At 46.4% G+C, this 17,949-nt stretch overlaps 1 protein-coding gene across 1 annotated transcript in view; it reads left to right on the forward strand.

Annotated features, from left to right (window-relative positions):
* TMPRSS3 (transmembrane serine protease 3) overlaps nt 1–17,949 on the forward strand; it is a gene marked incomplete in the record, with an annotated part of 200,034 nt that overhangs the window by 121,101 nt on the left and 60,984 nt on the right.

Genomic DNA, 17,949 nt, shown 5'->3' on the forward strand with positions numbered 1-17,949 from the left:
GGCAGCCGGACCGACACCACTCCCCCCAGAAACAACAGTAGAGGCAGTAACATTACCCATAACATTTATGCCTGTCTCCTCCTGCCTAGCTGCACTGGACTGGCCGGGATGTAATCTTGCTGGCTTTATGATGCCGGGCTTTACACTTGCATCATTGGCTTCATTGGGCACACTCAACCTTGCAGCAGTCTTCCCTTTAGAAATATCGGAAGAAGCTGCTTTGTCGCATACTTTGCCCTCGGCCTCCGCCAATACCTCGGCTTCAATTTCTTTAACTGCTACTAACATTGCATGGGTTGTATCATGTCCATGTTCCTGTGGTACCAGTCCTCCACCGCCAGCTCCACCCACAGCAGCCCCACCACAGCGCCACAACTCAAAAGAGCCAGACACCGCTGACTGGGCCGCCGAGAATGGCGCTCCGGTTCCAGACACCTGGACACTCCCCCCTTTGCCTGCAGAGGAGTGCCCCGCAGTGCCAGACCTTTTCTGGGAGCTGCCCTCTCCCTTGTCTTTATAATTGCCCGGCCGCCCGAGCTCCATACCAACCTCTGCCACCTGGACACTTCCCCCGTCACCTGCAGAGGAGTGCCCCGCAGCGCCAATATCCCCTAACTGGGGACATGCTACCTTGTCCGCAACACTGTCCGGCCCCTTGGCCGTATCTTTGCCGGTGCTGGCCCCGCTACTATGACAAGCGAGGTCAGCGCTTTCCCCCATCTTTACTTTATTATCCCAGGTGTTCTGGCCCCGCTCCACATTTGCAGAAGGGGGGACAGGCAGATTACCAGGGTCTGCACCCTGAACTGACTTTGCAGCCGGCCCAGGGTGCACAAAAGGAACATAAATCAGGCTTACTTGCTCAGATGTTTTTTTCTGCCTTTTCTTCTTCTTTTTTATTATTTGTTCCTCTCCAAGGTCGTCGCCAAAACTAAAATTATCCAAATGCATGGGGGACTCCATCTTTACAATTTGTGCCAGCAGGGCGCCACCACAACCCTCCTCCTCCTCGCCAGCACTCTCGCACGATGAAGGTGGTAATGCCACTTGTCCTGCAGGTAGACTTGCTTGGGACATGTTCACACCCTGCATTGGCTGCGGCTTGGCTTCCACAGCTTCCCCACTTGCCAGCACCTTAGCCTCTTCAGCCTCCATTTCTTGGACCTCATCCTCACTACTGCTCTCATCTGCTGAACAATCACCCCCAATCTCCTCTTCTTTTACTGGGGATTTCATCCTGGAGGAGCGATCCTCATTAAGAAGTTTCTCCCTAAATAAATCGCTCCCCTCCAGGACAGCCATTCTCCTCAGCTCAGTCTCCTCCAGCTCCAGCCTCAAGGACTTAACCCTTGCAGAGTACTCTGGTTTCTTCCGCTTGGTAGTTGTGCTCACCTGATACTTGGCAAACTTTAGCTCCTCTCTCAGCTCCCTCAGCTTCTTCCCAAGGAGTTCGTACTCGCTAATCTTGGCAGCAAGTCTGGAGCTGTATGTCGCCATAGACTCCTTGGGTCTTCTCTGGCCCCACTGCTCCACAACCTGGCTCTTGGAGGAGCTCTTCTGTGCTGCAGAGACCTTCTTTAAACTTGTCTTGCTTGCAGGCTTTTCTTCCTGGCTGAGAGCCTTGCGGCTTCCAACCATTGCTGGAGGGACAGAATCCACATCGCTGCGGACCCTGCCAGATCTTCTAACCCCTCCAGCCGGGGCACTGGCTGGTAGCTTTCCCTCTACACCCCTCGCCAGCCTGGACCGAGGAGTGGAGGTCAGGGGATTCATGCTGACGGCTCCCCCAGGAATCTGCCACCTTCCTGGGAAAGCAGGTGGAAAAATCAGCCTCTCTCCTCTGGAAGTCTGGAGTCTCAGGAGCTCAGCAACAGACACACCTAGCGACCACACCCTCCAGAGCTGTACTCACTATTCTGCTGGTGAGGTCACTGTGTACATACATTACATTACTTATCCTGTACTGATCCTGAGTTATATCTTGTATTATACTCCAGAGCTGTACTCACTATTCTGCTGGTGAGGTCACTGTGTACATACATTACATTACTTATCCTGTACTGATCCTGAGTTATATCTTGTATTATACTCCAGAGCTGTACTCACTATTCTGCTGGTGAGGTCACTGTGTACATACATTACATTACTTATCCTGTACTGATCCTGAGTTATATCTTGTATTATACTCCAGAACTGTACTCACTATTCTGCTGGTGAGGTCACTGTGTACATACATTAGATTACTTATCCTGTACTGATCCTGAGTTATATCCTGTATTATACTCCAGAGCTGTATTCACTATTCTGAAGGTGATGTCACTGTGTACATATATTACATTACTTATCCTGTACTGATCCTGAGTTCCATTCAGTATAAGTCCCCAGAGCTGCATTCGTAAATCTGCTGGTTTTCAGACCCCCCCCCCCCTAACCAAATATCCAGACAACTGATTTACTCTTCCCTCTAATATGGGGCAGTGAACTTGGAGGATTATAAAATTTAACAAGATCATTAGAGGTACTCTTTAAGTACAGCATGATTTCCTATCGCAGGTCGTTTGCTAAAGTTGATCATGACATGATAGCAACACAGCACAAACTCCAGCTGGAAGCACACAAACAGTTAAAGTATACCTCTCAATAAAAATAAAAAAAATATGTTCTAGGGACATGTCAAAACTTTTTATCAATCAGGGTCTGAGTGTTCAGACCCTAACTGATCAAAACATTTGATATGCCTCTACGACATAAGAAATGTATCTATTTTTAGTGACAGAACATGACTTTAAAGGGGTACTCCGGTGGAAAACTTTTTTTTTCTAATCAACAGGCGCCAGAAAGTTAAACAGATTTGCAAATGACTTCTATTAAAAAATATTTATCCTTCCAGTACTTATTAGCAGCTGTATGCTACAGAGGAAATTCTTTGCTTTTTGACTTTTTTATTTGTCTTGTCCACATTGCTCTCTGCTGGCACCTCTGTCCATGTCAGGAACTGTCCAGAGCAGCATAGGTTTGCTATGAGGATTTTCTCCTGCTCTGGACAGTTCCTGATATGGGCATCAGGTGTCAGCAGAGAGCACTGTGGACAAGACAAAAAAAATTCAAAAAGAAAAGAATTTCCTCTGTAGCACACAGCTACAAAAAAGTACTGGAAGGGTAAAATTTTTTTTTTATAGAAGTCATTTACAAGTTTAACTTTCTGGCACCAGTTGATTTAAAAAAAAATAAAAAAAAAAAATTAATAAATAACATTTCCACCGGAGTACCCCTTTAAGGCAGTGGTCTCAAACTGTGGCCCTGCAGATGTTGCAAAACTTCAACTCCCAGCATGCCCGGACAGCCATTGGCTGTATCTTATCAGCTGCTGTATGTTCAAGAGGAAATTCTTTTTTTAAATTTTTTTTTAATTTCCTTTCTGTCTGACCACAGTGCTCTCCGCTGACACCTCTGTTCATTTTAGGAACTGCCCAGAGTACTAGCAAATCCTCATAGAAAACCTATCGTGCTCCGGAAAGTTCCTAAAATGGACAGAGGTGTCAGCAGAGAGCACTGTGGTCAGACAGAAACGAAATAAAAAAATTAAAAGAAGAACTTCCTCTGGAACAGCTCATAAGTAATGGAAGGATTAAGATTTTTAAATAGAAGTAATTTACAAATCTGCTGAATTTTCTGGCACCAGTTGATTTAAAAAAAAAAATAAAAAAAAAAAAATTGCAAGTGGAGTACCCCTTTAAGGGAAATTCAAATCCCTGTGGTCAGACAGAAAGGAAATAAAAAAAAAATAAATAACTTCCTCTGGAACATACAACAGCTGGTAAGTACTGAAAGGATTAACATTTTTACATAGAAGTAATTTACAAATCTGCTTAACTTTTTGGCACCAGGTGATTTAAAAAAAAAAAAAAAGTTTTCCCCTTTAAAGGGGTACTCCTCCCCTAGACATCTTGTCCCCTATCCAAAGGATAGGGGATAAGATGTTAGATCGCCGCGGTCCCGTTGCAGTGGACCCCCGGGATCGCTGCTACAGCACCCCGCCATCATTACTGCACAGAGCGAGTTCGCTCTGTGCGTAATGACAGGCGATACAGGGGCCGGAGCAGCGTGACGTCATGGCTCCGCCCCTCATGACATCACGGCCGGTCCCCTTAATGCAAGTCTATGGCAGGGGGCGTAGTGACCGCCACGCCCCCTCCCATAGACTTGTATTGACGGGGCATGCCGTGACATCACGAGGGGCGGAGCCGTGACGTAACGATGCTCCGGCCCCTGTATTGCCCGTCATTACCTGCAGAGTGATCTCGCTCTGTGCTGTAATGAGAGCGCGGTGCTGCAGCAGCGATCCCGGGGGTCCCCAGCAGCGGGACCGCGGCGATCTGACATCTTATCCTCTATCCTGGGGATAAGATGTCTAGGGGCGGAGTACCCCTTTAAGAATGGAGCAGCAGGACGTGCATGCACATGGTTGCGCCATTCATTCTCTATGGGAGCCATGGAGACCGACTCGGCTATATCCGGCAGCTCCCATAGAGAATTAATGGGGCCGCGATGTGCACGCACACGTCCCGACGCTCCATTCTGATGGGAGACTGAAGTCCCTGTTGGTGAGATCATGGAGGGTCCCAGCAGCTGGACCCCCCCCCCCCCCCCATTCATAGGCTTGCATGGTAATTCTATAGACTGCTCGCTTTTGCAGTGGGCTATGAGTTTGACCCTGTATCCTGCCCCCGCAAGTGTATCATGTTCTCCTCGCTGCCCCCTTACTCATCATGTGCCCGCGTTGCGTACCGTTTCTTGCGGCTGCCATACATATACGAGCGGCTCATTGTATTTCTGTATTATTACCGGCACCATATGATGGATTCTGCTCTAGAAGCCTTTGTGATAAACTTAATCATAGTTTCATCCAGTGTTAAAGGGCGGCTCAGCCCTAGGAATCTGTGTTGTTATTTTTATTTTTTTTTATTATTTTTTAGTTGTTTTTCTTTGGATTTTTTTTTATTTTTTTTTACAATTTTTTTTTTTCTTTTATGGAAATGGTCGATCTGCTCAGCGCTTTTGTGAAAGATATTTAAATGAGGGATTAGGAAGCAGCTTATTCTTCTCCTTAAAGCCTGCTGCTGAATTCATTGCATCACACACGGTTGCCATGGAAATGGCTGTATTATTACCAATTCAGCACAGCAATGGGATCGCAGCAGGTGGCAAGTTAGCAAGACGGGCGAAAAAGGTTTCAGTATTCGAGACAAAAAAGCAAAGAAAAAAAAAAAAAAAGAAAGAAGAAAATAATGTGAAGTGTAAGTGTGCGGCGCGCTCCATCTCCTGCCCTGCCGCAAAACACCATATTTAAAGGAAGAAAAAAAATAGAAGTTTTTTCATGTAAAATTCATGATACATATAAAAGTAGAAAAGTAGGTCGTATGTGATTAGCAAAACGTGGCGGTTTCCTTCCAAAACCAGCGCCATACCTGTGGGTTGGGGTTTCTTGAATGGTTCCCCATCTCAAGAAGACAATCGCAGACTAAATGATGATACTTACCGTATTTTTTTTGCCGTATAAGACGCACTTTTTCTTCCCCAAAACTGGGGGGGAAAAGTTGGTGCGTCTTATACGGCGAATACACCCCTATCGGGTCGGTCCATGCGGCCATCAACGGCCGGGACCCGCGGCTAATACAGGACATCACCGATCGCGGTGATGCACTGTATTAACCCTTCAGACGCGGCGATCAAAGGTGACCGCCGCGTCTGAAGCGAAAGTGACACTAACCCGGCTGCTCAGTCGGGCTGTTCGGGACCGCCGCGGTGAAATTGCGGCGTCCCGAACAGCTTACAGGACACCGGGAGGGAACTTACCTGCCTCCTCGGTGTCTGCTCCGTGCCGGGATCCTCTGCATGGCCGGCGCTCTCCTTCGACATCATCACGTCGTCGCGCACGCCGTCCCGTCATCCAATAGGAGCGGCGTGCTTAGCGACGTGAGTACGGCGACGTGATGACGGCGACGGAGAGTGTGGATCCCGGGGAAGAAGACGACCGGAGCGTCGGGGACACAACGGGGACGCGGCGACAGCAATGGAGCGACATCCAGGGCAGCGGTGACGGGTCCGGAGCGGCGGGGACACGTGAGTATTACCTTCTACCAGTGATCTTCAACCTGCGGACCTCAAGATGTTGCAAAACTACAACTCCCAGCATGCCCAGACAGCCAACGGCTGTCCGGGCATGCTGGGAGTTGTAGTTTTGCAACATCTGGAGGTCCGCAGGTTGAAGATCACTGTTGGGTTCAGAATCTTTTTCTCTCTAGATTTTGCACCTTTTAAAATTGGGTGCATCTTATATGCCGGTGCGTCCTATAGGGCGAAAAATATGGGTATGTGGTGAGTGCTGGTGAATGATGTAACACACAGTTCGTGACGCCAGGGTAGCGTTAACCACCACGCTCCAAGGTTCTCATGGGCCAAGTGCTGGGGAATGTTATGGTTACAGAAAAATCTTTTACTGAGGCAGAAATAATGGTAAAATCCTGTACAGTACAGATTAGAGTAGGGGAAGTGCAGAGTAACCCAGTGGAGCCTTTCACCTAGCTGGGACTTGTAGTTGCTTTTTCTAAGCTGAATGATGGCTGCTATGCACTCAAGACTTTAGATTTTAGACTTGAACTTGTGACAACCCACGCTGACTTTAGACTGATTAAAGAATATTCACCAGGCTTGGAACTGTACCTGTGCGATGGGGTGCTTGTAAATGGCTGCAGACGTTTGAGTTCTCCGAGGGCCTCCTCAGATTATCACAGACTTCTCCTCACTCCTCTCCTCACTCCTCTCCACACTCTCCTAAACTCCTCACACAACAACTTCTTCTCCCCTGCACTACATAAAAATTAAGCTAGGGGACATCCCATTCAGGCATCAGGATCACATGGTTTACTCTGCATGAATTCCCTTAAAGATACAGTAAACACTGATAAACATATGTATAACACAAAATGGTAGTATAACAAAATACAATATACCCTGGAGTAGTGCACCCAGAAGAGTAACACTGGAAGTGCCTGAGGCAACATTTACTGGACAGGACGACATACTGTACTGGGTCACCACACTTATTCTTTTTTTCGCATACAGAGGCACAAACAGCTTAATGGGGTACTCCAGTGAAAAACAATTTTTTCAAATCAACTGGTGCCAGAAAAGTTAAACAGATTTGTAAATTACTTCTATTAAAAAAAAATTTATCTTTCCAGTACTTATCAGCTGCTGTATACTACAGAGGAAGTTGAGTTGTTCTTTTCAGTTTGACCACAGTGCTCTCTGCTGGCACCTCTGTCCATGTCAGGAACTGTCCAGAGCAGGAGAGGTTTGCTATGGGGATTTTCTTCCACTCTGGACAGTTCCTGACATGGATAGAGGTGTCAGCAAAGAGCACTGTGGTCAGACAGAAAATAACAAGTCAACTTCCTGTGGAGCATACAGAAGCTGATAAGTACTGGAAGGATTAGGATTTTTTAATAGAAGTAATTTGCAAACCTGTTTAACTTTCTGGAACCAATTGATTTAAAAAAACAATTGTTTTCCTCCGGAGTACCTCCGGAGTAGCAGAGACTTCTAAAGACACAGCATACGTTATGGTTGTAACACTTAAACATCTTATCCCCTATCCAAAGGATAGGGGATAAGATGCCTGATCGCGGGAGTCCCGCCGCTGGGGACCCCCGGGATCATGCACGCGGCACCCCGTTTGTAATCAGTCCCCGAAGCGTGCTCGCTCCGCGACTGATTACCGGCGACTACAGGGCGGGCGGTGCGTGACGTCACGCTCCGCCCCTCAATGCAAGCCTACGGGAGGGGGCGTGATAGCTATCACGCCCCCTCCCGTAGGCTTCCATTGCGGGGCGGAGCGTGACGTCACACGCCGCCCTCCCTGTATTTGCCGGTAATCAGTCCCGGAGCGAACACGCTCCGGGGACTGATTACAAACGGGGTGCCGCGTGCATGATCCCGGGGGTCCCCAGCGGCGGGACTCCCACGATCAGGCATCTTATCCCCTATCCTTTGGATAGGGGATAAGATGTTTAAGCACCGGAGAACCCCTTTAAATGAAGTGCAGAACCTTGGTTACAACATGCACAAGGTGGCGCTGTTGCTTACATTTTTTTCAAACCAAAGTGAGCATAGTGAGTATAACCCTTTACCTCAGGTACCTGTTCACACCACACGTGACACACTCCAGGGCTCTGTTACTTCACACAGGCCTCAATCTTCAATTTTCCCTACACCGAATACCAGGTGGATATCTAACTCTGCACAGGCCCTCTTTTTCTGAAGAAAGGATTAGTGGAAAATGGTCCAGCTCCTGGGTAGAAGTAACCAATAAAACTTAACCTTTAATGGCAACTATTAAAACATGGAAATTCGCCACTAGGTGGCAAGTGACACGTCACTTAAAAACAAAAAGGGGGGTGAAACGCCGACGCGTTTCGAGCAGTTGCTCTTAGTCATGGCCATTGGTTAAGTGGCCAAGTTTTATTGGTTACTTCTACCCAGGAGCTGGACCCTTTCCACTAATCCTTTTTTCAGTGCCACGGGGAGTGGCGGCTCTCTGCCTCCGTGCTCCGGGACTATTGCCTGATGCATGACACATATGGACTTTGGTGAGCTGATCTATTTCTTTGTGTTCCTCTTTTTCTGAGCTCTTGCCCTCTTATCTTAGGCTCCACTTCTCAGAAACCTACTTTCTTTATTCTAGACCCAGCTTAGGACCTTATTTACATTCTTCCTTTCTAAGGAAAACACATTTAGTCTTGAACATTGTACATCTGAACCCACAAGGCCACACCTCAGGCTTCTAGGAGACCAGGCCCCTGTGGTAGCCACGGGGGTGCTAAAAAATAACTTATCACTTTGTGACGCCAGGGCACCGTTAGCCTATACACGGTCTGAGGTTGGAGCTTCTCCTGGGAGTAAAGGAAAACACTCACGGTGCAGAGTGAGAGGATGTAGCGTAACCCCCTGGAAGCCCTGTTGCCTTGCTGGGACTTGTGGTGGTTTCACCCAATAAATTGATACTGACGAGAGAATTGAAGACTGATCCTGGTAGCTAGGGTTCTGTCAAGGTCCTGTAGTTTTCTCTGACAGGACATGAACTTCCACTGTGCGGGTGATCCTTGCAGAATGACCAGATAAGGTAGATTTGATCTGGGCCTTCCCTTAGAGCTTCTCCACACACCTCACACCACCTTTACCACACTCGTGCTCAGGAACAACTGGGGCAACTGTTCCGCCCGCCCCCCCCCCTCACTATATGGACAAGAATTTAAGGGTTGCCATTGGCAGGCAGGGTCACATGGGTTGCACTTCTCCTCTCTTAAAGGTACAATAACATATATGGATAACATATATAGAAATAACATAACATGATAACTATTAAAAAGATATTATCTTTTGGTAAACTGCTAAAACACAATAGAAACCATAATCTGTCTCTCAATGGGCCCAGCACTGGTGCCGCAGGTCTGCCTGAGGAAGTCCGAAACCACAGGACAGCCTTTTGTGCTGGGACACCACACCCCTACTACAGCTTGTCTTAAATCTGACCGGAACCCAGCTATAGCCACCCTTGGGTTTGAGCTCAGCACAGCTCTCCCATTCTTGACTCCATCCTTGATGACATGAGTGCCAGAGCCACAGGGCCACATCCCGATCACAGGACCACATCCCGATCACAGGACCACATCCCGGTCACAGGACCACATCCAGATCACAGGACCACATCCAGATCACAGGACCACATCCCGGACACAGGACCACATCCAGATCACAGGACCACATCCCGGTCACAGGACCACATCCCGGTCACAGGACCACATCCCGGTCACAGGACCACATCCAGATCACATGACCACATCCCGATCACAGGACCACATCCCGATCACAGGACCACATCCCGATCACAGGACCACATCCCGATCACAGGGCCACATCCCGATCACAGGGCCACATCCCGGTCACAGGGCCACATCCCGGTCACAGGGCCACATCCCGATCACAGGACCACATCCCGATCACAGGACCACATCCAGATCACAGGACCACATCTCAGTCAAAGGACATCATCCAGATCACAGGACCACATCCCGGTCACAGGACCACATCCCGGTCACAGGACCACATCCCGGTCACAGGACTACATCCCGGTCAAAGGACCACATCCAGATCACAGGACCAAATCCCGATCACAGGACCACATCCCGATCACAGGGCCACATCCCGGTCACAGGGCCACATCCCGATCACAGGGCCACATCCAGATCACAGGACCACATCCAGATCACAGGGCCACATCCCGATCACAGGACCACATCCAGGTGACAGGACCACATCCCGGTCACAGGACCACATCCAGATCACAGGACCACATCTCGGTCAAAGGACATCATCCAGATCACAGGACCATATCCCGGTCACAGGACCACATGCCGGTCACAGGACCACATCCAGATCACAGGACCACATCCCGGTCAAAGGACCACATCCAGATCACAGGACCACATCTCGATCACAGGACCACATACTGGTCACAGGTCCACATCCCGGTCACAGGTCCACATCCCGATCGCAGGACCACATCCCGGTCGCAGGACAACATCCCGGTCACAGGACCACATCCAGATCACAGGACCACATCCCGGTCACAGGACCACATTCAGATCACAGGACCACATCCTGGTCACAGGACCACATCCAGATCACAGGACCACATCCCGATCACAGGCCCACATCCCGATCACAAGGTCACATCCAGATCACAGGGCCACATCCCGATCGCAGGACGACATCCCGATCACAGGACAACATCCAGATCACAGGACCACATCCAGATCACAGGACCACATCCAGATCATAGGACCACATCCAGATCATAGGACCACATCCCGATAACAGGGCCACATCCCGATCACAGGGCCACATCCCGATCACAGGACCACATCCCGATCACAGGACCACATCCCGATCACAAGACCACATCCCGATAACAGGGCCCCATCCAGATCACAGGACCACATTCAGATCACAGGACCACATCCAGATCACAGGACTACATCCCGGGTACAGGACCACATCCAGATCACAGGACCACATCCCGGGCACAGGACCACATCCAGGGCACAGGACCACATCCAGATCACAGAACCACATCCAAATCACTGGACCACATCCGGATCACTGGACCACATCCCGGTCACAGCACCACATCCAGATCACAGGACCACATCCCGGGCACAGGGCCACATCCAGATCGCAGGACCACATCCCGGTCACAGCACCACATCCAGGTAACAGGACCACATCTCGGTCACAGGGCCACATCCTAAGTCTTCCTAGCTGTCCCACAAGTGGTCACTAGCAGGTTCGGTCTAGCTCACTGAGGAACAGGTGGATTCCCTGATAGGCCTTTGAATAGCACTGAGATATGGTCCTGCATGTTGCGCAACACCTCAGTTTGCACACAATTGGGGCAAAATCCTTTGGTTTTGAGCAAATAGTGGTAAATTCATGTTTGTTTTTTTTTTTTTTGCGGAATCCTGAAAGTCTTAAAAGAATAAAACAGGTAAATTTAGGGTGGTCCTCCAGAGCCAATTCCACTGGTGGGCTCTTCGCTCCCTACTGATACTGATCACTTCTGTGACAACCATCTATTGTGAAACTGCTCCTCTTCCCCCAGCGACCCTCTGAGGAGCCTTTCTTAAAGGGTACCTTTCATCAAAAAAAACTTTTGATATTTTATGGATTAATGTATGCAGAATAACTTTCCAATAGCATGTTATTAAAAGATATGCTTCTTTCTATTTAGTTTCCACTTTGAAAAAATGACCACTAGAGGTCTCCCTACCCTACAGACAAGCTCAGCACTGCTCCCTGCCTGTCAATCAGACAGGCAGGAGCCAGCACTATGCTCATAGCACAGCAGGGCATATTCCTGAATCTTCCTTATTGCATGCCCTCATTCATTTTATATCTGAGCTCTGATCTTTCTTCTCTCTGCACATTCAGTTGTAAACAGAGAGGAGAAGATTCAGAGCTGCCAGGTGAGCTTGTCTGTGTCCCGGCTGCAGTCTGAGATTTAGGACTCCAGCATGAGTCTGAAATCTATAAAAAGGGCTTGCGGCCAGGACTGGTAGGGAGACCTCTAGTGATAATTTTTTCAAAGAGGAATTAAATAGAAAGAAGCATATTTTTTAATAACATGATATTGGAAAGTGATTCTGCATACATTAATCTATAAAATATCAAAAGTGTTTTTTAAAACCCACATAACACCTCTGCCCTCCAGCCCACCACTTATCTCTCCAGAGGCCAGGGCCAGTTCTGCCTATAGGCAAAATAGGCAGCCGCCTAGAGCACCCTCTTGATGGGGGTGTCGATCTGCCCGCTGCAAGAAAGTTAGTAACCAGTCAGCATCCGAACCACCTTCCCAGCCAGTAGTAAGGAGATTACATGAGGAGGAGGTTTGTTACAGTGTGTCACCCCAGTAGTAAGGGGATTACATGAGGAGGAGGTTTGTTACAGTGTGTCACCCCAGTAGTAAGGGGATTACACGAGAAGGAGGTTTGTTACAGTGTGTCATCCCAGTAGTAAGGAGATTACATGAGAAGGAGGTTTTTACAGTGTGTCACCCCAGTAGTAAGGTGATTACATGAGGAAGAGATTTATTACAGTGTGTCGCCCCAGTAGTAAGGTGATTACATGAGGAGGGGGCTTGTTACAGTGTGTCACCCCAGTAGTAAGGGGATTACATGAGGAGAAGGTTTGTTACAGTGTGTTGCCCCAGTAGTAAGGAGATTACATGAGGAGGAGGTTTTTTACAGTAAACAATAAATATTGTAACACTGCCACACACTCTACCCTCTGAATATAATACTGCCACACACTGTATCTTCTGAATATAATACTACCACACACTGTACCCTCTGAATATAATACTGCCACACACTGTATCCTCTGAATATAATACTGCCACACACAGTGCCCTCTGAAAATAATACCCCACACTGTACCCTCTGAATATAATACTGCCACACACTGTATCCTCTGAATATAATACTAACACACACTGTATGCTCTGAATATAATACTACCACACACTGTACCCTCTGAATATAATACTGCCACACACTGTACCCTCTGAATATAATACTGCCACACACTGTACCCTCTGAATATAATACTGCCACACACTGTACCCGCAGAATATAATCCTGCTACACACTGTATCCACTGAATATAATACTGCCACACACTGTACCCTCTGAATATAATACTGCCACACACTGTATCCTCTGAATATAATACTACCACACACTGTACCCTCTGAATATAATACTACCACACACTGTATCCTCTGAATATAATACTACCACACACTGTATCTTCTGAATACAATACTACCACACACTGTACCCACTGAATATAATACTACCACACACTGTACCCTCTGAATATACTACCACACACTGTACCCTCTGAATATAATACTACCACACACTGTACCCTCTGAATACAATACTACCACACACTGTATCCTCTGAATAGAATCATACCCCACACTGTACCCTCTGAATAGAATCCTATCACACACTGTATCCTCTGAATATAATACAACCACACACTGTATCCTCTGAATCGAATACTACTACACACTGTGCTCTCTGAATATAATACTACCACAAACTGTACCCACTGAATATAATACTACCACACACTGTACCCTCTGGATATAATACCACCACACACTGTATCCTCTGAATATAATACTACCACACACTGTATCCTCTGAATATAATACAACTACACACTGTAGCCTCTGAATATAATACTGCCACACACTGTATCCTCTGAATATAATACTGCCACACACAGTGCCCTCTGAATATAATACCCCACACTGTACCCTCTGAATATAATACTGCCACACACTGTATCCTCTGAATATAATACTACCACACACTGTATCCTCTGAATATAATAAATATAATACTACCACACACTGTATCCTCTGAATATAATACTGCCACACACAGTGCCATCTGAATATAATACCCCACACTGTACCCTCTGAATATACTGTATCCTCTGAATATAATACTACCACACATTGTATGCTCTGAATATAATACTACCACACACTGTATGCTCTGAATATAATACTACCACACACTGTACCATCTGAATATACTACCACACACTGTACCCTCTGAATATAATACTACCACACACTGTACCCTCTGAATACAATCCTACCACACACTGTATCCTCTGAATAGAATCCTACCCCACACTGTACCCTCTGAATAGAATCCTACCACACACTGTATCCTCTGAATATAATACAACCACACACTGTATCCTCTGAATCGAATACTACCACACACTGTGCTCTCTGAATATAATACTACCACACACTGTACCCACTGAATATAATACTACCACACACTGTACCATCTGGATATAATACCATTACACACTGTATCCTCTGAATATAATACTACTACACACTGTAGCCTCTGAATAGAATACTACCACACACTGTGCCCTCTGGATATAATACCACCACACACTGTATCCTCTGAATATAATACTACCACACACTGTATCCTCTGGATATAATACTACCACACACTGTACCCTCTGAATTTAATACTGCCACACACTGTATCCTCTGAAAATAATACTGCCACACACAGTGCCCTCTGAATATAATACCCCACACTGTACCCTCTGAATATAATACTGCCACACACTGTATCCTCTGAATATAATACTAACACACACTGTATGCTCTGAATATAATACTACCACACACTGTACCCTCTGAATATAATACTGCCACACACTGTACCCTCTGAATATAATCCTGCTACACACTGTATCCACTGAATATAATACTGCCTCACTCTGTACCCTCTGAATATAATACTGCCACACACTGTATCCTCTGAATATAATACCACCACACACTGTACCCTCTGAATATAATACTACCACACACTGTATCCTCTGAATACAATACTACCACACACTGTATCCTCTGAATGGAATCCTACCACACACTGTACCCTCTGAATAGAATCCTACCACACACTGTATCCTCTGAATATAATACAACCACGCACTGTATCTTCTGAATCGAATACGACTACACACTGTGCTCTCTGAATATAATACTACCACACACTGTACCCTCTGAATGTAATACTACCTCACACTGTACCCTCTGGATATAATACCACCACACACTGTATCCTCTGAATATAATACTACCACACACTGTATCCTCTGAATATAATACTACTACACACTGTACCATCTGAATATAATACTACCACACACTGTACCCTCTGGATATAATACCACCACACACTGTATCCTCTGAATATAATACTACCACACACTGTATCCTCTGAATATAATAATACCACACACTGTACCCTCTGAATATAATACTGCCACACACTGTATCCTCTGAATAGAATACTACCACACACTGAATATAATACTGCCTGCTAATGATCTCACGCTAACATCTTCTATAATCCGAACTTCTCACTCCCGTCTCCAAGACTTCACTCGTGCTGCCACGGTTCTCTGAAATGCTATCCCTCAATCCCTCACACTCAACAACAACATCCACAGTTTCAAATGTCGCCTAAAAACACATCTCTTCAGACAGGCCTATAACATTCTTTAATTGGCCTCAACATATCCTCAACATATCCCCACACCTCTTGTTTGAATAGTTATTGTGTAATATTATGTACCCCATAATTGTAAGCGCTGCGGAATCTGTAGGCGCTATATAAATAAATAAAATAATACCCTCTGAATATAATACTACCACACACAGAGCCATCTGAATATAATACTGCCACACACGGTATCCTCTGAAAATAATACTACCACACACTGTATCCTCTGCATATAATACTACCTCACACTGTATCCTCTGAATATAATACTACCCCACACTGTACCCTCTGAATATAATACCTCACACTGTCCCCTCTGAATATAATACTACCCACACTGTACTCTGAATATACTACCACACACAGTGCCCTCTGAATACAATACTAGTTCACACTGTGCTCTCTGAATATAATACTACCACACACTGTGCCCACTGAATATAATACTGCCACACACAGCGCCCTCTGAATATAATACTGCCACACACTGTAAACGCTGAATAGAATGCTACCACACACAGCACCCTCTGAATATAATACTATCACACACAGTGCCCTCTGAATATAATACTGCCACACACAGCGCCCTCTGAATATAATACTACCACACACTGTAAACGCTGAATAGAATGCTACCACACACAGCACCCTCTGAATATAATACTATCACACACAGTGCCCTCTGAATATAATACTACCACACAAAGCGCCCTCTGAATATAATACTACCACACACTGTATCCTCTGAATATAATACTGCCACACACTGTATCCTCTGAATATAATACTAACTCACACTGTATGCTCTGAATAGAATACTACCACACACTGTATCCTCTAATGTGGTGGAACTATACTGCACCTAATGTGGGGAACTATACTGCACCAAATGCGAGGAACTATACTGCCAACCTAATGTGGGAACTATACTGCACCTAATGTGTGGGAACTATACTGCACCTAATGTGGAGGAACTATACTGCACCTAATGTGGGGAACTATACTGCACCAAATGCGATGAACTATACTGCCAACCTAATGTGGGGACCTATACTGCACCTAATGTGGGGGAACTATACTGCACCTAATGTGGGGGAACTATACTGCACCTAATGTGGGGGAACTACAACCTAATGTGGGGGAACTATACTGCACCTAATGTGGGGAACTACAACCTAATGCGGGGGAACTATACTACACCAAATGTGGGGGAACTATACTGCACCTAATGTGGGGGAACTATACGGCACCTAATGTGGGTGAACTATACTGCACCTAATGTGGGTGAACTATACTGCACCTAATGTGGGTGAACTATACTGCACCTAATGTGGAGGAACTATACTGACAAACTAATGTGGGGAACTACAACCTAATGTGGGGGAACTATACTGCACCTAATGTGGGGAACAACAACCAAATGTCAGGGAACTATACTGCACCTAATGTGGGGGAACTATGCTGTACCTAATGTGGGGGAACTATACGGTACCTAATGTGGGGGAACTATACGGTACCTAATGTGGAAGAACTATACTGTACCTAATGTGGGTGAACTATACTGCACCTAATGTGGGTGAACTATCCTGCACCTAATGTGGAGGAACTATACTGCACTTAATGTGGAGGAACTATACTGACAACCTAATGTGGGGAACTACAACCTAATGTGGGGGAACTATACTGCACCTAATGTGGGGGAACTATACTGCACCTAATGTGGAGGAACTATACTGCATGTAATGTGGGGGAACTGTACTGCACCTAATGTAGGAGAACTGTACTGCACCTAATGTGGGGGAACTATACTGCACCTAATGTGGAGGAACTATACTGCATGTAATGTGGGGGAACTGTACTGCACGTAATGTGGGGGAACTGTACTGCATGTGATGTGGGGCAGCTATACTGCACCTAATGTGGGGAACTACAACATAATGTGGGGAAACTATACGGCACCTAATTTGGAGGAGCTATACTGCACCTAATGTGGGGTAGCTATTCTGCACCTAATGTGGGGGTAATTAAACTGCACCTAATGTGGGGAACTACAACCTAATGTGGGGGAACTGTACTGCACGTAATGTGGGGGAACTGTACTGCACCTAATGTGGGGGAACTGTACTGCACCTAATGTAGGAGAACTGTACTGCACCTAATGTGGGGGAACTGTACCTAATTGGGGGGGAACTGTACTGCACCTAAT

Source organism: Hyla sarda, chromosome 2 (genome assembly GCF_029499605.1).
Source record: "Hyla sarda isolate aHylSar1 chromosome 2, aHylSar1.hap1, whole genome shotgun sequence".
In the NCBI taxonomy this organism is placed as follows: domain Eukaryota; kingdom Metazoa; phylum Chordata; class Amphibia; order Anura; family Hylidae; genus Hyla; species Hyla sarda.